Genomic DNA, 22,096 nt, shown 5'->3' on the forward strand with positions numbered 1-22,096 from the left:
GGCACCCTCAGTATTTTGGGGGAACCACTCAGGGGATTGTATTATTGCGTTATATTATTGGTGTATTTGCCGTGAGTGTGATATATGTTATACTGTATACTGTTACAGTAAAGACGAGTTATATAAATATCTGGTGTGATAGTGTTATTACAGATTGTATTGATTCCTATGAGGACTCATCCCGCCCACACTGGGAACCCTCATAGGTAGAGGTGCTGCACTGAGAGAGAAAGAGCTCACCGCAGGCACCCAGAAGCGGAGGCTCAGGCCTTCCTGTGAGCGTACAGGTAACAGCAGCATGCGTAATCGCCTGCGGTTTCCCTTACGCATAGAGGAAAGGGGGTTACAATAATAATAATACTGTAATAAAGCAGCAGATATAAATCAAAGAAGCTAAAGGAAGCTGAGAGGAGCTAAGAGAGTATTAACAGAGAAAAGTGTGACATACTGTATGTATCAAGACAAAAGTGGAGCAATTTCAGGGCAAAATATCTGCACCATATGAATTAAATACAATGTTTTAAATATTTATGTATTAAATAAAAATATATAATTGAAATCAATAGGATTTTTTATTAGATATATTTTGTGCAGTTTTTTGGCCTCCGAATTGCTCCAGTTTTGCCTTGAAACATAGCCCCTAATGTGTTTAAACGTACCGCTCTGTTTCTGGAAGCAGAGCTGTGGTGTATGTAAAAACAGTCTCTGATATCTGAGGATTTTTGAGGGCAAAAAGAATGGTGCAGAGAGACAGAATATGATGCATCTTGTTATAATAAGTCACCATGTAACTCCTCTTACTGACACTTCCCATAGGAAGAGGAGACAGCATTGGAGTCAAATGCTTTGATGCATAGGTGCAGGGGGAAAATGCCCTGGTTTTCCAACAATATTGCATTGATTCATCGACCCTTAAGAGTGCAGATCTTATACTATCAACACTGTGGTTGTTGACCTAAATTGAGCCAGTGCCAGTTATCTGAGGGACGCCTACCCCAATTTGTTATTTTTGTTGTTCCATGCATCCATTTAGGGCCTAATTACAGGCCGTCCTCGCAATCTGTGGTTTCACTTTACAACAGATGGCATATCCAAAGTGTTACAATCCTATGGGGACGTTTTCCGACCCGGAACATCTTATCCGATGCTGACTGCCACTAATTAACATGGGACTCACTTTACGACGCTTTCACTATCCAACGCTACTTTCCAAAGTGGATTGCATTGGATAATCCGAGGACCATCTGTATTATTATTATTATTACAGAGATCTGATCATTACATACACAGAGTTAAATAGAAATACAAATAAAGACAAACATGCACAAACAGATAGAAAAGGTAACGAGGGCCCTGCTCATGAGAACTTGCATAACTCCTCTGTATTTATTGCCTGTTTAGTGGCAGCCCCATGATAAACTGCTAGACTCCAAAAGTCTGGGCTTTTTTTGTGACCTTGCCATCACCGTTTTTCTTACCTTCTCCTACTGCTCCTCATCTCTGGTGGCATCTTACTGTAACAACGCATGGCCATGACAAGGCAGGCAGCACATGGCGCCACGATGCCATGACAACATGATGACGCGGCTCCACGGTGTCATGGCAAAATGATGCCACTACGTCACACAGTGACACATTGCCATGGCAATGCAACGTCGACTGATGCCGCAATCTGATGACAACGCGAAGGAGGTCAGTGAGGAACAGGAGAAGGTATGAGACCGGGTACCGGCACCTTTTCTATTACAAAAAAACACTGCCAAAAGTTGTTTGCAACTCTTATTCACTCTTCTTATCCACCATACTCACTTTTACATATAATCCTGGTTAAATAGCTGTGCATTTGGCAGTAAAGGGGTGATTATCTCTGTTGACCATTTCCACTGTCACCCATAGCCTAAAGCAGCGATAAGCAAACTGGGGACACGCCCTCCAGGGGGGGGCACAAGATTGTTCAGGGGGGGTGCGGCGGTTGCAGAGGCCCCGCGCTCTTCCCCCAAGGCATTTAAATTAATGCCGGGGGATCGCATGAGGCCTCTTCAACTTCACTTACCTTCTCTTCGGCGACGCGTCGCCATGGCAGCGCGGCGTAAATTGACACAGCGGGGTCATGTCACATCACGTTGGCATGGCAACGTGACGACACGTGACCCCGCGCCGTCAAAAGACGCCGGAGAGGAGGGTGGGGGGGTGCGAGCAGGGAGGGAAGCAGGAAAGATTGCACACCGCTGGCCTAAAGTATTACAAGTATGTTTTGCAATGTGCTATCTTGTGACCTGTTACCTTTCCTACAATCAACAAAATGTTGCTAATACCAAGATCTTTTAGGGTTAACTGTAGGGCAGGCAAGGGGAACCTGTGGTGGGTGAAGGCAAGTTTTACTATGAAGTTGTACTATTATTAGTCTTGTTTTATTGTTGACTGCGGTTAACTTTTTAGCCCATCTCTGAGTCCTTTAAATAAGTAATTGTTGTAACTAGTATGACAATGTAGAAGTTAACACGTTGTACTCACCAAGAATATGGTTTACCCTCTAATAATTGCCCGTGCTAGTTTATGTAGTTGTTAACTTGCACTCAACAAGGTATCCTCACGGGGAAAAAACGGAGCACAGCAATTGCAGCAATGAGGGGGCTAGATACCGGTAGTAAAAGTCCTTTATTCCATGGTAGACATCATGGCATGGGATAAGTTAAAAATCTCGAACGCGTTTCGGGCCGGCGCCCTTTGTCAACGAGAAGTTAATTTGCACTCAGCTGCAGGTCATTTGATTTGGGAAGATTTACAGACCACCATCACGGTAATAACTGCACCTATAAAATGTTAGCAAATAGTTTTCTTGACAACTGTTTGCTTTTATTAAAGATGAATAATCCCAGTAGCGCTGCAATATCCATCTGCTGCTGCCAGCTTTCTAGCTATACCAGCTCACAAACAAGTCCTCTCTGCTTTGAGATACATTAAGACGCAGGCAGGAAAGGTTTAATATTACCAGTGTAAAAATCTTTGTTTATGCGGAGGCTTAATTTCCAGCTGTAGTGATAAACTGGTGTCAAAAATGCTGGTAAAACTGATGTGTTTACATTTTCAGCGTCTTTACTGTATTTCAGATTTTATTTTATTTTTTAAACCCAAAACACATTAATCAAAGAGTGGTAAGCTGACCTTTATTTCCATCTTTTTTCAGCTAATGTATAATTGAAGACAAACCTTTAACGGTGATGTTAACACTTTTTCTGAGAGCAAATGAAACTAATATAAAATTACAATGTTAAGGTAGTAGTGGTTGTAACGGTGATACACTGCAGAATTATTCTGTATCCAGACTGTTGAGTAGGCTGAAGATTCTAATAAATCCATCATACAGAGCACTGTAGAAATCTCCTTTAGAGCACTGGTTATATGTCTTGTGTACTAAAGAAGTAGAACTAAAGTAATACAAAAAGCAACATACTGTAAATGATAGTTGAATTGTCAGGTTATTATCAGGTAGGTTTCAAAAGCTTAAGATATTTGGACATGTTTAACCTGAGAACCAAGAATAAATGTAATCACTTTAAAGATAGAAAATGATAGCACACCAATTGGGTTTTCATGTGTACAGTGTATGTTTAGTAATGATGTTAAGAAAGGGACCATGAAAGTCCAGATCCGGAGACACCCTATTGGTCTATATGAGTAGAAATAGATATAAAACTGCAAGTTAATCTTAAACTGCCTGTATAAAAAAAGCTGTGGAACAGAAACATGCACATATACTCTGTACGGACAGCATTTGATTTTTTTCTGTAACCATATTTTCTATACAGGGCATATACAAAATAAATTGCAGTGGGCGTAACACCAAATATTCTCTGGGATGTTGGTTTTATGATTTTCAAACATGGCTGAATTTTTTTCTCATCTATTGAAATAATTGAAAGGCAGCTGTTTAGAAGACTGATGTGCTATCACATCAACATCATGCTTGTAGTTGTTCAAATAAGGTGATTTCCAAGAATTCATCACAGCCTGCACAGTTTACTTTTATACAAGAAACAACCTATTAGTGGTTAGTCAAACAAAGTACTGTAGATGAGGCTTGCACTGCATGAAAACATAAACAGGACAACATACATACATATATATTTCGGAGCGCTCATACAAAATCCAGACAGTCCAGAGTGCTCCGAATTATCCTCACGTTATTACTCCCACCCATGACAAGCCTGGACTGGTCATAAACCAAATACACTGTATTTTCAAGCCCAATCTGTACCTTTTTAACTCCTGAAGAACCAGGTGGATTAAAATACATAATATCTCATGATATTATCATGACACAACCGAAGGATCTTTAAAGGTTTTTCTGCACTATTCTTATTTTATAAGCTTGTTTGTGAGTGCTAACAAAAAAGTACTGTATTACACTATTGGTTTCGCTTTTTTGTTTTCTCTCTCCCTTTTTTATTTTTTGTCTTTTGTGTTGTACAGTATGTTGTTTGTCCTGTTTGTCCACCATGGAGCTGAGCACTCTTCTTTGGACTTCAAATGTTTTATATTGAGGTTTTGTTGATTATTACAAATAAAATAAAATAATCCTGTCCGTATGTGTAGTGTTAAAAACATCTTACATGCGCACTGCAGCTGTGCACCAAAGTAAATCTGTGCTGTGATGTGATTTTTGCATGGTGTTGCTACTTACATTATTTGCACACACATTTAGGAAATAGGAGAAATTATTACTTTTTGACACTCTTCCTTTATTTTTTTGGTAAATGGGAAGCTCTTTGTCTCAACAAGGATCAGGCTTGGCAGCAATAAAAATGCCAATGGAAACTAGAGCAATGTATCTTTTCGTGGCTGCATTCATATCAATTATTGTTAATATCTTTTTATACTGACATACAACAATGTCGTTTTGAAAATTTGCAAATGTAAAACTAAAATACATTTACATTTTATACATATGGAAAATATAGGCATGATTGCACTACGTCTCATAATTACTAAGCGCTTCTAAGCGATAGGACACCTTTCGGGACTGGACGATACCATTTGGCCCATTCACTTAAGTGGATAATAAAGTGTCCAGTGGCATAGCACCACTTAGTAAATATGGGCCTTTAAAAGTTATTAGGGAAGGAATGGTTTGTCCTACTGTACTTCTATGGTTTGACATTGTCTGCTAATAACATAGTAGTATTTATACATGATTGCATTGTGCATTGATGTTGGGCACTGTCTGGTGCTTTGGTATTGGTTGTAAAAAAACTAAATGTGTTTTGGTTTTGCCAGAGCTCAGATGGTTTTGGTTCTGAATATGTAAAAAAAATGATTGAAAAAATATTTTAAAACATTTTTGAACTTTTCAAACTCTAAATAACACTCAGAGTAGCACTACCTTACAATCTTAAAAACTCCCTTTGTTTTCCAAGCAAAATGAATATATATTAGAAAGCATCACCCTCCCATTTTTACAACATAAATCCCGCTGAGATCTTTTTTTTTTTTAATTATGCCGAAAGCTTTGCTCCGAAGCTTATGGAATGCAGATGTTTTTTTTTTTATCAACACTATTACATTTCTCCAGCCTCTTTGACCTCTGATCATATATATGGTGGTATGTTGTCTTTGAGTTAATGAAAGCAATAAGTTCTGCATGAGATTGACGCAAAACCTTTGCAGAGCACATGAATGTAGCCTGCAAGATCCATAAACACCATCTTGGACCCTGCAAGACCCGCAGACACCTTCTCAGATCCTGCAAGATCTGTGGGCAATCTCTTGGATCCTACAAGACCCGTAGACACCCTCTCAGACCGTACAAGATTTCTGGACACCCTCTCAGACTGTGCAAGACCCATAGACACTCTCTCAGACCTTTCAAAACCTGCAGACACCTTCTTGGACTTGGAAGTGCAGAACCCGTAGACACCCTCTTGAACCCTGCAAGGCCCATAGACAACCTCTCAGACTGTGCAAGACCTGCAAACACCATCACGAACCCTGCAAGACCCGTAGACACCATCTCGGACCCTGCAAGAACTGTAGACACCCTATTAGGCCCTGCCGATAACCTGGTTTTGGGTACATTAGATTGTATGCCTGCTCAGTTACTCTACTTTTTGTACAGAATTTCCTAATACTGTTATCCACGTCACTACAAATCAGTAGACATCTATTCATGTTGCCTGTGTATAATTGTCTAAAATAGTCATAACTTCATGCAAGAATACATATTTTTTCATTAGCAAATGATAAAATAAAACATAAGAAATGTTTGAATATTTAATGTAGACTGAAGTCAGGAAGAAGTGAAGAAATTATGGAATAACAATGTTTAGAAGGCAGTAGTAACATGTCCAGTCTAGTGATTTGGAAGCAAGGTAATAGATACCAAGATAAACAACTGTTCATTGTGGTTTTATGAAATATTTGTTCATTTGTTTTACCTAGGAACATAAGTATGTCATCCATTGTTAACCTTGTTTTAAATACGTGGCTTTACCAAACAATAAAGATAAAAATACATTGTATTGTATGTCTTTATTTATATAGCGCCATAAATGTACATAGCGCTTCACAGTAGTAATACATGTTGTAATCATATTAATAACAAATAATATAAATAACAGGTCATGGGAATAAGTGCTTCAGACATAAAAGTAACACTAAGGAAGAGGAGTCCCTGCTCTGAGGAGCTTACAATCTAATTGGTAGGTAGGGGAACGTACAGAGACAGTAGAGCGAATTCTAGTAAGTGAGTCTGCAGGGGGCCAAGCTTTATGTATCATGTGTCCATGATTATCCAGTGCTATTCATATGCTTTGTTAAGCAAATGTGTCTTAAGGTGGGTCTTAAAGGTGGTGTCACGGGAGACTCCTGTGGTGGGTAGGACCTCGGTGGCTGGAACAGCAGGAAGCGAAGTAGGGGTCACAAGCAGGGGTCCGAGGCAGGCGGCAGGTAGCGAAGTCAGGAAACAAGCAGGGGTCCGAGGCAGGCGGCAGGTAGCGAAGTCAGGTAACAAGCAGAGGTCGGCAACGAGGAGACTGGAACAGGACAGGCGGGGCATGACAGGGACTGAGAACAGGGAGCAGGAATAACCAGGGACAAGCCAGATTACTAGCAAGGACCTTTACTGTGAGCAGACTACAATACAGGTACAGGTACATAAACAGATCAGGATCAAAGACAGGCATGGGAGTCTGACTTGAAGCAAAGGCAAAACCAACAGACAGGAAGCAAGCTATAAGGACAGAGACAGGAGCAACAAGAAGACAGACAGACAGAGGAACCCAGAGCCAACAGAAGGCAGCAGCACACCCAGTGGACAAGGAAGCTATGGCTAGGCAGGAGGTCTAGGCAATCCTGACATTACTCCCCTCTCTCAAGAGCGTTCTCCGGACGATCCTCCAGGCTCTTCCCGGAGGCCTTGATGAAAAGTGGACTCAAGGTGACCCACCTCTGGTGGTTTGTCAGCGGGCAGAGAGTACTCCACAGGTACAGACTGAAAAAGTCCATCAGAAAGCCGACAGAGGAATTCAATTCTCTCTCGGAACAGTTGAATGTCAGGATGCATCAACCCAAATGCCAGAGAATCTGTGAGCAGTAAGCTTGACTTTGCAGAGTAGGTCACAGGCTCAGCAGAGGACGCATCAGATATTCGTAGATAAACGGAAGAACGTGCGCGTCTTCACAGCAGGAGCAGAGGAGCCAGTAGATCCTCCTGACAACCCTCCAGGTTTAGCAAGGTGTCCCTGATGGAAGGCCGACTCACGATGGCCTTCAGACAACACTCCATGTTTTTCAGGAACATAGGGATCAGCAACAACTCCGGACAACCCTCCAGGCTCTTCAGGGAAATCTTGATGGAAGGCCAACTTAATGTGTACGTCAAGTGCTGATGGGAAATCTGTGAGAGGTGCATTTATCCTTATCGCAAGAGCGTTGGCATCAGCATCAAGAATATTAGGCATAGCAAGGACCTTCACCAGGGATCCGTCTAACGTCATAGCAATGGCATCGGGAACATATACATCAGACTCTTCTCATGCGGCAGAGGGGACATATTCACTTTCCGTGGTTTCTTTTTGTGACCAATATATCTCTTTTAGTTTTGGAATCTGGAACTTCCCAATGGATACGTTCAACTCCATTGCAGAGGCATGGACATCAGAAATGTGGGCAATGATGGGTGCAGACTTTTTCACATGTGTAAGTGGGGACATAGAATTCACGCTCCATGGTCTCCTTTTGTGACTGCCGTTTCGTGGTATCACCTAAAGTCTCATTAAGACCAGCCATTTGATTTTTCAGCTCTTGAAGCTGTCCTTCTGCACTTCTTTTCCCACTCAATGCAGTTGTCAGTTCGGCTTCTTTGGAGTTGAGTCGCGACTCCATATCTCCCAGCTGACTCAGAGTAAAGCTTAAATATGTTTCATCTTCATTTCTGATCTGCAGCTGCCGGTACTCCTCCCGGGCATTGTCCAGCTCCAGCTGCAGCCGGACCTCATCACGGGCTGTGTGGTCCAATAATTTGCAGGCATCGGCCATTTTGACCTCATAGCGCTGTGTCAGGCCAGCCACTTGACAGACGGAAACCTTCTCTCTCTCCTCCTTTTTGGCAAGCTGTGTCTTGAGCTCAGCGATCTGTGCCTGCAGCGCTGTGAGCTGCCGAGATGTGTGTTCAGCTGCTAGCTTTAGCTCTTCCTCCAGCGAGGCTCTGGTTATGCTCAGTGTGGCCTTCAGCTCCTCATGCTGTTCTTTGGGGACACACTGGGTACTCAAATAATCTTGCATCATACTTATTTTGTAGGCAGTCTGGAAACTTTCTTCCTGCAGAACTCGCTGCTTTTCTTCAGCAGTTACCCATTTCTCTTTGGTGTCCTGCAGATGTGTACGCAGTTCTTGCAGCTGACTCTGCAGCATATTTTCTGCTTGTGTGCACCGCTCCAGGGAGACACGTTCTTCTTGCAGCACTCTCTCTGCATTCTGCAGTGCTATCTGCACGTCTAACTTTTCCTGGACCAACTGTTTCTTCTCCTCTCCTAATTCATGGAGCTTCTTATCTCCTTCACTGACTTGGACATAGAGATTCTTGCACTCTTGGGTTACAGTTTCAAAACTGATATTTAACCCTTCGAAGATTTCTCTCATAGAACGTATCTCTGTTGTCAAGTAGCATCTCTCCTCCCGATCGACTTCCATCTCTTTCTTGAAGTAGCAAATATCCTCATGGGAGACTTTAAGCTCTGTATTAAGCCTGTCAATTTCCTTCATAGAGATTTCCAGGAATTCATTACTTTTAGAAGCGTGGCGCCGATTCTCAGCAGCATCAGCATATGCCTTCTCCAGCTCACCTGACATGACATCCAGGTCACTTTCCAACTGGTGTTTTTCTTTTTCCTGGAGAACACACTTAGCAATTGCTGAGGATCGACCGCTCTGTAGTGCAGCCTTAGCTTCTTGCGCTTTATCTAAACGTCCATGAAGACAATCAATCTCTTTTCGTGCAGCTTGAAGCGTCTGAGTAGGAGCATCTTTCTTCTCTTCCACTATTCTTGGGATACGTCTGTGAGTTGCCTTAAGCTGCAGCATATCTCTTTCATCAAATGCAGACTCTGAGGTTAAATTTTCATTCTTAATTCCTTCTGCAACTTCCACAGTAATGCCTCCCTTCTTTTTCTTCTTCTTCCTTGCTTTGAGAAGTTCTGAAGAATCAGTGGTACTGTGTTCACATTTACTGCTCAAGACTGTTTGAGTGGGAGCCATAATTAAACCACACTTCCCAAGAAACCAGTAAAGAGGAAATGTGTTTTTAAAACAGAAGCATTAGAATGAACAACAGGAATATTATCCACAGAGACACAAGATAGGAGAGCTGACCCTTTGAGACTTTAACATCAGTCACAGAGATATAAATGCAAGGAAAAAACATATACAGAGAAACCTGCAGTTATATCTGAATCTTTAGGCATTAGGCGTAGGGATATCATACAGACAGAGAAAACCTGCAGTTACATCTAAATCTTTATGCATCAGGCGTAGGGATATCATATAGACAAAGAAAAGCTGCAGTTGAATCTAAATCTTTAAGCATCAGGCGTAGGGATATCATACAGACAGAGAAAACCTGCAGTTACATCTAAATCTTTATGCATCAGGCGTAGGGATACCATATAGACAAAGAAAACCTGCAGTTGAATCTGAAACTTTTGATATCAGGCATAGAAATATCATAGACAGCAGGAAACTAATACAGAGAAAACTTGTAGTTAGATCTGAAACTTTTGACATAGGAATATCAGACAGAGAACCCTGCAGTCAAATCTGAAACCTTTGATATCAGGCGTAGGGATATCATATGTTGCAGAGAAACAAACTTTAGGGGAACTTGCAGGTAAACCTGAAACCTTAGAACCAATCATATGAAAAACTACAGATTGCAGGAAAAATCACAGTATGCAGTAACAAAATAATAGAAGCACTCTTGTCTTTTGAAATGAGAACTCTGTGAACAGCAGTGGTCCAACCAGTGATGCAGAGACAAGCCTATCCAGGAAATGAAAAGTCAGAGTCTAAAAGGTGGCAACAGGTACTGCAAGGGTTAACCCAGGCACTGCACAAAAATAATAATCTCAAAGAAAACTGCAATAGTCTCTTGCAGCAACAGTTCTACTCTCAGAAAAAATGTTTTTTTTGTTATGAACGCAATAATTCTTGCAGAACACATAGCAGCAACAAAACAAAAACCTTTCAAAATCCCAACTTGGATTTCCAAAAAAGAAACGAAAGTACTTATCTTCAACCATGCGGATGTGGTCTGTTGCAGCAGGCAGGAAAGGGTGCAGGCAGAAGAAGAATCTGTTCCAGCGAGATCCAGAAGTGGCCTTTGCTTTCTGTCACGGGAGACTCCTGTGGCGGGTAGGATCTCGGTGGCTGGAACAGCAGGAAGCGAAGTAGGGGTCACAAGCAGGGGTCCGAGTCAGGCGGCAGGTAGCGAAGTCAGGAAACAAGCAGGGGTCCGAGGCAGGCGGCAGGTAGCGAAGTCAGGTAACAAGCAGAGGTCGGCAACGAGGAGACTGGAACAGGACAGGCGGGGCGTGACAGGGACTGAGAACAGGGAGCAGGAATAACCAGGGACAAGCCAGATTACTAGCAAGGACCTTTACTGTGAGCAGACTACAATACAGGTACAGGTACATAAACAGATCAGGATCAAAGACAGGCATGGGAGTCTGACTTGAAGCAAAGGCAAAACCAACAGACAGGAAGCAAGCTATAAGGACAGAGACAGGAGCAACAAGAAGACAGACAGACAGACAGAGGAACCCAGAGCCAACAGAAGGCAGCAGCACACCCAGTGGACAAGGAAGCTATGGCTAGGCAGGAGGTCTAGGCAATCCTGACAGGTGGATAGAGAGGGTGCTAGTCGGGTATTGAGGGGAAGGGCATTCCAGAGGTGCGGGCAGTCAGTGAGAAAGGTTTAAGGCGGGAGAGGGCTTTAGATACAAAGGGGGTAGAGAGAAGACATCTTTGAGAAAAACGCAAGAGTCGGGATGGTGCATAGCGAGAAATTAGTGCTGAGATGTAACAAGGGGCAGCAGAGTGTAAAGCTTTAAATGAGGAGGAGAATTGAGTGTGAGATGCGGGATTTGATCAGAAACAAGGAGAGGGAATTCAGGAGGGGAGACGCGGAGACAGATTTAGGAAAGAGTAGAGTGATTCTGGCAGCAGCATTTAGGATAGATTGTAGGGGAGACAGGTGAGAGGCAGGGAGGCCGGATAGCAGAAAGTTGCAGTAATCGAGACGGGAGAGAATGAGGGCCTGAGTGAGAGTTTTAGCAGTCGAGTAACACATTGGAAAAGCTGTAATGAAATAGCTAAGCACAACATACATTTTCTTTTTTTTTTTTAAGTAACTCAGCTGGTGGAATCTGATTCTCTGTGCTGAGTGTTTTTAATTCCTGTTTATTTTATTTTCGATTTTTTTTAAGGAGCTTCTATTTAAATACAGCTGTAGCTTATAATATGGTGAACTCTGGATGACACTTTCCCCTAGGTAGCATAAGCATGTGGTATAATTTGTCTGTTAGTGCAGTTTATCTTAGCTGTAGCTGATGCCTAAAGTATAAAATTGATTTTCTACAGTATGGTTGTTGTGATATCTATTCTGTATTGGATATAAGACACCTTCCGACGCATTTACATAAATAGGCTATAAGGTGTATTACAGCACGCAAAGGTGTCCTATGGCAACATACTCTTTAAAAAAATATGAGCTTGAACCCCTTGAGAGTCAGGAAGGGGAAACATTTGGTTGTGTTCTTTCCTTGGAAACTAAGAGGAACTTTCTTTTCATTTGGCCATTGGAAAAAAAAAACATATATAGATATGAATACATCTGTGCCTGTAATGCCAACATGGAAAAGCATATGTAGCCCCCTTTCCCTATGCCTATGGGAAACTGCGGGCGATTACTCATGCTGCTGTTACCTGTGATACTCACAGAAGGCCAAAGTCTCCACTTCTGGGGAGCCTGGGGTACGATATCTTGCAGTGCAGCGCCTCCACCTATGAGGATCCCAGCATAAGCTGGATGACTCCTCATAGGACACAATAATTACTATACAACCTGGTATAATATAACTTCTTTACTATAACACACTATACAATACAATATCACAATACAATATCCAAACACATTACCGAACACCCTGGTGTGGGTCCCCAAAGTACTAAGGGTGCCCAAGGCACCAAAACACCCGGTGTCCTTAGAACAGTTCCACCCAAAGTGTGAGGTAGCGCTACCCCGTGTGGATCGTTGGTGCACTTATATACCTCCCTGGGCACTCCTACTGCTAGCAGGTACAGAACAGTCAGGTCCCACGCCGCGGGGACTCCAACATGAATCCCCTCACTCCTTAGGTTCCTGATCCTCCTCACGAGGTGAGCTCCAGCTGGAGTGTCTCACCTTATTTCTATGTGGGCCTGTGGCCTGGTCCCAGAACACAGTACACCGCATGGCCGTATGGTCACCGATGCAACAGTACCTCTATGTACTAATGGGGAAGCGTCCCTATCTGTGGCCTTCCCTGCAATACTCAGCTGAGGTGACTCAGGGCCTAGCTGGGGCCTAAGGGGCAAGACTAGACCTAGTCCAGGGAAGCACTGCTTCCTGGACACTTTGTACCCTCTTGCCGCCCTCCGTCTGACTGGCGTGCGTGTCCTCTGCCACGGAGGATACCCTGCTTCCCCTCTCTGCGCAAGCCCTATTGGCTGTAACGGCCCCACGTCCAAAGACTCTTGAGAAAGAACTATTGCGGGACAGAAAATTTGTGTTTCTATGTGCCAAGGTGTCCCCAATCTGTTGTGACCTTTCCTTTTGGTAACTTTCTTTATTTTGCTGTTATTTTTGCATTTTTTAATACTTTCCTTTTGTACACCTTACCCTAAAACCCCTATCCTTAACACCCTACCCTAACTGCTAAATTAACCCTTAAATTAACTTACCTTGGCAATGTAGCAAGCCGCAACGTGTCCAGTGGCAGAGCGGCTATGGCGCAGGGTCCCTCTGTGACCAAATACTGGCAGAAACTTGGCCGCGGAGAGACGACAATGACCAAATGTTGTATTCCAATCCCTTTGCCATATACAGTACTGTCATCTACTTGCCATTCATCCCCACTGATTGTAATTTATTTTCCCTGTAATGTATGTAACCCCTCTTACTTCTAGGCTCTAGATTGATACATGGTGTTGAGGTGGGGACCTGAGTCCTTTATCACTACTCAAAATGCCACATGTGGCCTACAGTCAGACAATGGGAAATAAGTATGCAGTGTGTGTGGGGTACACCTGCTTTTATATACAGTATATTCGCTATACAATCTCCTTAACCTAGTGATCCTCAGAAAAGGATCACTACACTCAGCATACATCATATATACGTATATATATATATATATATATATATATATATATATATATATATATATATATATATATATATATATATATATATATATGTAAATAAATATAACACTTAATGATAACGCTGCGCAGGTGTGTATCAGTGTAAGATGCGAATTGGTCACCAAATCCTGGGTATATTGGCTTTGTAATGGTGCCGGCACACAGTGGGAGCTCTTGGTGTATTAAAGTGTTGCAGGCCTGTACTTCACAAAGGTGTTCGGTACCACTTTAACAACAGCTCTCGAAGAGTCCAATCCGACAGCGCTCAATGCTCCGTGCAGCCTTCTGGCATTGATCCGCTGGGCCTATCTCCACAATGTGCTGCTCTCACTTAGGCAACTCTCAGCTCAATAATGTCTATTCTATGGAGTGGTGCCCAAAACTGTACTCCATATTCAAGCTGTTGTATTACAAATGTTTTAAAGAGGGGCATAATTAGGAGCATAGGCCTGCTGTCTACAAGAACTCCTACAGTATATCCTTCTCCTTCAAGGAGTCTCCTAATTTATCCCATTTAATTTGTAAATTGACTGTTTATTCTTGTTTCCCAAATGCATAACTTACATTTATCTGTATTAAACCCCATCTGCCCAAGTTTCCAGTCTCTCCAAGTCCTTCTGGATAGAAATTACATCCTGCTCTGATTCTACTACCTTACACAATTTAGTGTCATCAGCAAAGATGAGACTTTGCTCTTTCTGCCAACTGCAAGGTCATTAATAAATGAGTTAAAAAGCAGGTGTCCCAATACCGATCCCTGAGCTACTCCACTCATGACTTTAGCCCAACCTGAAAAAGTTCCATTTACAACAACTCTTTGTTTTCTCTTTCAACCAGTTTTCAATCCAGTTGCATATATTTTTACCGAGTCCAATTTTCTTTATTTTGTACACTAACGTCTTGTGTGGAACCGTAACAAAAGCCTTTGCAAAATCTAAGTAGACCACATCAACTGCATTTCCCTGGTATAAATTCCTACTTAACTCCTCAAAGAAACAAATAAGGTTAGTTTGACATGATCTATCCTTCATAAATCCATGCAGACTATTACTAATAATGTTGTTTGCCATTAGGTATTCTTGAATATTATTGTGTCTGGATATCTTCTTGCCGCACTGTTCTAATAAAGTCTTACACCAGACATTATAGTATAATAAAATGGCTTATTTGCAGGTTGCAAACACACAACGTTTCGAAACGTTATGCGTTTGAAACCTGCAAAAAAAATACTTTATTATACTACAGTATGTCTGGTGTAAGACTTTATTAGAACAGTGCAGCAAGAAGATATCTAGTTGTGGCAGAAGTGGGATCACAGCCACTCTTCAACTGCCTGCACCTTCAACTGCCTGCACCTTCAACTGCCTGCACCTGCAACTGCCTGCACCTGCAACTGCCTGCACCTGCAACTGCCTGCACCTGGGGACACCCACTACAATTATTTAAAAAGAGTGCGTATTAACAGAGTTGATCCAGAGAAGGATCAGAAAAGGATTCCCCCTATATATAGCACTCAATGTTTATATGCAATAGATGGACTAACAATGATCCAACAGACAAGTGCTGTGTGTAGGTCAAAATTTGCCTATAGAGACCGGAAAAACCAAGAGCAAAATAATAACGTTTTATTCAAATTAGTTTAGGTTAAAAAAAACACACATCACATTCATACATTAAAAAAAACCCGTTCTGTAGTGGCTAAACATGTAAACCATTCAAGGTAAGTATCTATAAGTTGCTGTCTAATAAAGCGTCTATTTGCTATGATTCAATTATCTTACAGGTAAGCAGATAAATAATAATACTGTATAACCCTATTTAACAAAGTATTACAGTCAATACAGATAGATGTCAGAATTCCTACAGATTTATTAAAGGATATACGTAGGCATAAATAGTGAAACCATCAATGTGGAAAGGCTTCCACTGTTAACAGTCTATGTTGCTGGCTTGGAGCACTCATGCGTTTAAACCCTAAATGCATAGGTATACATCTGAGTATCATCCAAATAACGATATTGTCTCACAAATGAGGACAAAAATGCTTGTAACTGCTGTGATTTAGTTTCTTATATATATGGTGGTGTATAAGATCTTAACCACCAAACAAATGCAGTAGCACCGATAATATAGGGTAAGGAAGAGAAAACACATGAGAATCTCTGTCGATAATACAAGCCTGACTGCTAGGGGTGTCCTTCTGCTGCATGTAAGAAAAGACGCTGCCACTTCTGATGACGTCACGGTTGATGTCGTACGTCCCGACGATCGTTTCGCATGGTCTTTTTAAATTTCCCTGCTCGCGCTGAAGTTATCCCTGCTTGCGCTGAAAAAAAAAAACCTCCCCTACCTGACAGCTGATTGGCGCGCGCTCCCAGGCTTTGTGGGCGCACGGCCAGGCTTTATATGAGCCCGCCCCCAACAAGTGGCCATTCTTTCTGCCTGGAGATCTGTTGGAGGGTAAGTACTCTCCAATCTCTCCATGCTGCGGCCCCTCTGCTCCTTCCCTGCCTCCTGCAAGACAACCCGTGTGATCCCCCTGGTCCCCACATGGCTCCCTACTCACCCCCGCGGCCCTCTGCTCCTGCCCTCTCCCGCAAGTATGCGCCTTTGCGTTCGCTCTCCCCTCCTCCTGTCCCCTTCCCCTCCTCCTGTCCCCCTTTCCCTCCTCATGCCCTCCCCCTCCCCTCCTCCTGTCCCTCCCCCTCCCCTCCTCCTGTCCCTCCCCCTCCCTCCTCTTGTCCCTCGATCCACCGATCGCTGCCGGGGCGGGAGGTCCCCACTGCTGCAGCCCAGTTGGCGTACGCAGGGGGGGCCCTCACCACGTGCCTCCCACCCACCCTGCCGCCTCCCCGCCAGCTAACTTCATGATGGCGCAGCCACCGCATGAGGTGGGGGGGGGATGCCTGCAAACCTGCTTGGCCGCGCACTTCGGGACATGCCGGTGAGGGGAGCAGGGCAGTGGCGGCCACGCGGGGCTGACTGTCCCCTGGGGCGCCCGCTGTGGGACACCTCGCCACGTGACTCCCACCCACCCTGCCACCTCCCCACCTCCCCAAAGCTTCCACTATGCCCGCATGAGGTATGGGGGGGGATGTCGGCCCCCCCACGAGCGGGAGATGGGCACGGGTGGATGGGGGAGGAGCGTGGTGGTGGTGCTGGTCACGGCCTTTCCTCCCCCCCCCTGTGTGTGTGTGTGTGTGTGTCAGTCACCCCCCCTCCAGTCAGTCAGTCACCCCCCCAGTCAGTCACCCCTCCCCCAGTCAGTCACCCCCCCAGTCACCCCTGCCCCAGTCAGTCACCCCTGCCCCAGTCAGTCACCCCTGCCCCAGTCAGTCACCCCTGCCCCAGTCAGTCAGTCACCCCAGCCCCAGTCAGTCAGTCAGTCACCCCTGCCCAGTCAGTCAGTCACCCCTGCCCCAGTCAGTCAGTCAAGCCCCAGTCAGTCAGTCACCTCTGCCCCAGTCACCCAGCCAGTCAGCCAGTAACCCAGACAGTCACCCAGCCAGTCAGTCAGTCACCCACGCTCTCTCTCTTTGTATCACCCACCCTCTGTGTGTGTCACCCACCGTTTTTCCCCTCTGTGTCTCCCCCTCTGTGTTCCCTCCCACTCTCTCTCTCCCACTCTCTCTCTCCCCCCCACTCTCTCTCTCCCCCCCACTCTCTCTCTCTCCCCCCCATTCTCTCTCCCCCCCACTCTCTCTCTCCCCCCCACTCTCTCTCCCCCCCCTGCTCTCTCCCCCCCCTGCTCTCTCCCCCCCCACTCTCTCTCTCCCCCCCACACTCTCTCTCTCCCCCACACTCACTCTCTCTCACACACTCTCTCTCTCCCCCACACTCTCTCTCTCTCTCCCCCACACTCTCTCTCTCCCCACACTCTCTCTCTCTCCCACATGCTCTCTCTCTCCCCCACACTCTCTCTCTCTCTCCCTCACTCTCTCTCTCTCACTCTCTCTCTCTCTCTCTCCCCCCCCCACACTCTCTCTCTCCCCCCCATACTCTCTCTCTCTCCCCCCCCCACTCTCTCTCTCTCCCCCACACTCTCTCTCTCTCCCCCACTCTCTCTCTCCCCCACTCTCTCTCTCTCCCCCCCCCCCACTCTCTCTCTCCCCACCCACTTTCTCTCTCTTCCCACACTCTCTCGCTCTCTCTCTCCCCCACACTCTCTCTCTCTCCCCCACACTCTCTCTCTCTCCCCCACACTCTCTCTCTCTCTCTCTCTCCCCCACACTCTCTCTCCCCCACACTCTCTCTCTCTCTCCCCCACACTCTCTCTCCCCCACACTCTCTCTCTCTCTCCCCCACACTCTCTCTCTCACCCACACTCTCTCTCTCTCCCCCCACTCTCTCTCTCCCCCACATGCACTCTCTCTCCCCCACACTCACTCTCACACACTCTCTCTCTCTCTCTCTCCCACACTCTCTCACACTCTGGATCTGGATCTCTTGTTTACCCTATATATCTTAACTTCCCTATACTACACCGAAATAACCTATACTGCTTTCTTCCAGATCTGACTCAAGCTTCACACGGAAGACATCGGAACCCCCCCTAACCCAGAAGACAGGTAGGGAACACCTCCCCTCCAATGTATAACATTGCAGAAATGAGGGTACCTGGACATTGAAGGATTGCGGATCAGGTAAGATCCCAGGCGGGATTGCTTCTTTAGATATTGTGAAGTGGGGACGTCCAGACACTGGTTAAAGGGTTCAGGAAACTAGTCATTCACACCTGGCTTTTATTTCTAGATCCGACATTTACACACACACACACACACACACACACGTAACAAGGACTAATTGTAGTATAATGTACGACAATAAATACATTTATGTCAAAAACGAATGTTGTTCTGACTAGGAAATTATTAAATGTATTTTATTTATATATTTTATTTTAAAGCGGGGTTGGGAGCGGGACTAGGGTTGGGGGTGGGACTAGGGGTGGGGTTGGGGGCGGGACTAGGTGGCGAGTAGATTTTTTTGTTGGGCAAGTAGATTTTTGGGTGATTTGTCGAACACTGTATATATATATATATATATATATATATATATATATATATTCTGTATATTATACTGTGCACAGAGCTAGCGCAAGTTCAGCTTTCAAGAAGGAAAGCATGAACACTCTTACCAACTTGTGTAGCTACTGTAGACCAGGTAGGCAAAGATAAGGCTTGACTATTGATGTAACTATTTAAATCCCACCTTTATCCCTGATTGGGTAATGACGTAGCTGTCACGTCATCAACACGACTGAAGTGGTAGCTTCAGATTCATGTACAGCAGTGATTCGATCTATCTAGCTATTTAAATAAGATTTGGACCATACGTGGTAGCCACTAGTTGAGATAGCGGTGCTATAGAGTGTATACATGGGCACCTACTTGAGCCTTGTGGTATAGGTTCGTCTCAGCTGGTGTGTAGATACGGCAACAGGACATACTACATATGACCGTACAGGGCTATTCAATCAGCCACATTCATCACTATAGTGACCATACTTAGTAATCAACCTCTATGGCATATACAGGAGTAATGTACAAGACAGCTTTGATTTCATTATATTCTTGACCTGAGACTCCTCAGGCAGTAGAGTTAGGTTTTCTGCACCGCCATATCTACCCTATGTTAGGAGCATAATTTATGTCCTAACAGCAGATGTACTCACTTTTATAATGGAAGCACTCCCTAAGTGGGTATTTATTTATAAAATATTTTACCAGGAAGTAATACATTGAGAGTTACCTCTCGTTTTCAAGTATGTCCTGGGCACAGAGTTAAGACAAATAATACATGGTTACAAATAGAGTTACATAATGAGCAGGGTATACATTATATACAAGACATTGCATGCAGAGTTAAAGATAATATATATTATGGGCGTATGAAACAGTTACAGACCAGATTAAAATGTGTGACAGCCTTAGATTTGAAAGAACTTAGACTGGTGGTGGATATAAGAGTCTCTGGTAGGTTGTTCCAGTTTTGGGGTGCACGGTAAGAGAAGGAGGAGCGGCCGGATACTTTGTTGAGCCTTGGGACCATGAACAGACTTTTGGAGTCTGATCTCAGGTGATAGGTGCTGCATGTGGTAGGGGTGAGGAGCTTGTAGTCTGGGTAGCCTGCCCATAAAGAATTTGAAGGCAAGACAGGAAAGGTGAACTTTGCGCCTAGACTCGAGTGATGACCAATCTAGTTCTTTGAGCATTTCGCAGTGATGTGTGTTATAGTTGCATTGGAGAACAAAATGACAAATTGAATTGTAGAGGGTGTCAAGTTTGCTAAGGTGGGTTTGAGGTGCTGAGCCATATACTATGTCTCCATAGTCAATAATTGGCTTTAGCATCTGCTGTGCGATACGTTTTCTGACCAGGAGACTTAGGGCCTCATGCAGTAAGCGACGATTATGTGAAATCGGCAAGCTTATCGATTAGTCATGTTATTGGCGTTTTTCCCTCTCCGTATGCAGTAAGTGCCGAATACATTCAAAATCAACCCGAAAACAAATCCGCCCACTCTCACGATGATGAGCCGATCACACACAGGTGTATCGGCGTGCGTGGCGGGGTGCTGTTAGGTTGCACAATCACAAATCTTGCTGAATCAGGCGAAACAAGCATGTTTTTGATTGCGCGCCATATTTAAAGGCAACGTGTACTGCTAATCATTCTCTGTGTTGTTGGGAGTGAGAGAGAGAGAGAGACGCACAGAGCTGGACGATTGAACATTTGCATATTGACTGAGAGACTTGTTGTGTATTGGGTGAGCTTTGTCCTTTGTTGTTTTGTTTACATCTTTGTCTTGTTTTATATGTGGAAGTGGGTCGTGTGATTGCCTGTACATTTATTGTCTGTTTTTTGTGAGTGCTGGAAGTATGCCCGCAAAGCGTGGGAAGAGTGATGCTGGTGGGAGTGGGAGTGCTACTCGTGGGAGTACGCGTCGGAGTGAACGTACTGTTCAGGGGAGTGATGTTGCTGGTGCACCGAGTGGTGTTGCTGGGAGTGGGAGTGCTGTTGCTGGGAGTGGGAGTGCTGTTGCTGGGAGTGGGAGTGCTGTTGCTGGGAGTGGGAGTGCTGTTGCTGGGAGTGGGAGTGCTGTTGCTGGGAGTGGGAGTGCTGTTGCTGGGAGTGGGAGTGCTGTTGCTGGGAGTGGGAGTGCTGTTGCTGGGAGTGGGAGTGCTGGTGCTAGGAGTGGGAGTGCTGGTGCTAGGAGTGGGAGTGCTGGTGCTAGGAGTGGGAGTGCTGGTGCTAGGAGTGTGAGTGCTGGTGCTAGGAGTGGGAGTGCTGGTGCTAGGAGTGGGAGTGCTGGTGCTGGGAGTGCTGCTGGTGGCGCAGTTGCTGATGGGGTGTCTGGTGGTGGCGTGCTTGCTGGTGGCCAGCTTTTGGAGGCTCTTCCATTGGAAGAAGGAGAGTCCAGTCAGCACCAGCCAAGCTCTGACCCTAAACCTGCTCGGAAGAAACGTGTGGAGAAGCCACGTAATCCTCGCTTCAATGACCAGGAAAATAGGGCTCTTGTCACTGGCATTCTGGAGCACTATGACAGTCTCTATGGACATTTAGTAGGTAAGTGTACCTTTACATTTATTATTCAAATACATGTGATCCTAGGTCATCTGAGTTTTGTTCATATGCAAATATGGGTACACAATATCTTTCTATGTTCATTAGTGTGGAAACACAGCTTTTTATCATGCCTTACAAGGACAAATAAACACAGGCGGTCAATTTGCCAGAACTGCATACAATATGAATGCAAGCTTGCTTACATGTATAGGTTTAGTAGTGAATGCTCATGTGCTTCACATATTACACATAAAACAGCATCTTTGCTATCTCTTGGAACAGCTAGCAGTGTAGGAAACTGGTGCTTATATTATTATTAATTTACCTCATATCTTTTATATGTTTTTCAAGGGCGGACAAGTGCAGCAAGCAAAAAAGAAATGTGGGACACAATAGTCATTGGTGTCAATGCCTGTGGGAATAGTGTCAGGGACAAGTATCATTGTCGGAAAAGATTTGATGATATTAGGTCCAAATTGAAAAAGAAAATACAAGACCAACGCGTGCATGCTACTGGCACTGGAGGTGGGCCCACACCACAACGTCTCATATTGACTCCATTGGAGGAGCTG

The sequence above is a fragment of the Ascaphus truei genome, chromosome 1 (assembly GCF_040206685.1).
Source record: "Ascaphus truei isolate aAscTru1 chromosome 1, aAscTru1.hap1, whole genome shotgun sequence".
NCBI lineage: Eukaryota > Metazoa > Chordata > Amphibia > Anura > Ascaphidae > Ascaphus > Ascaphus truei.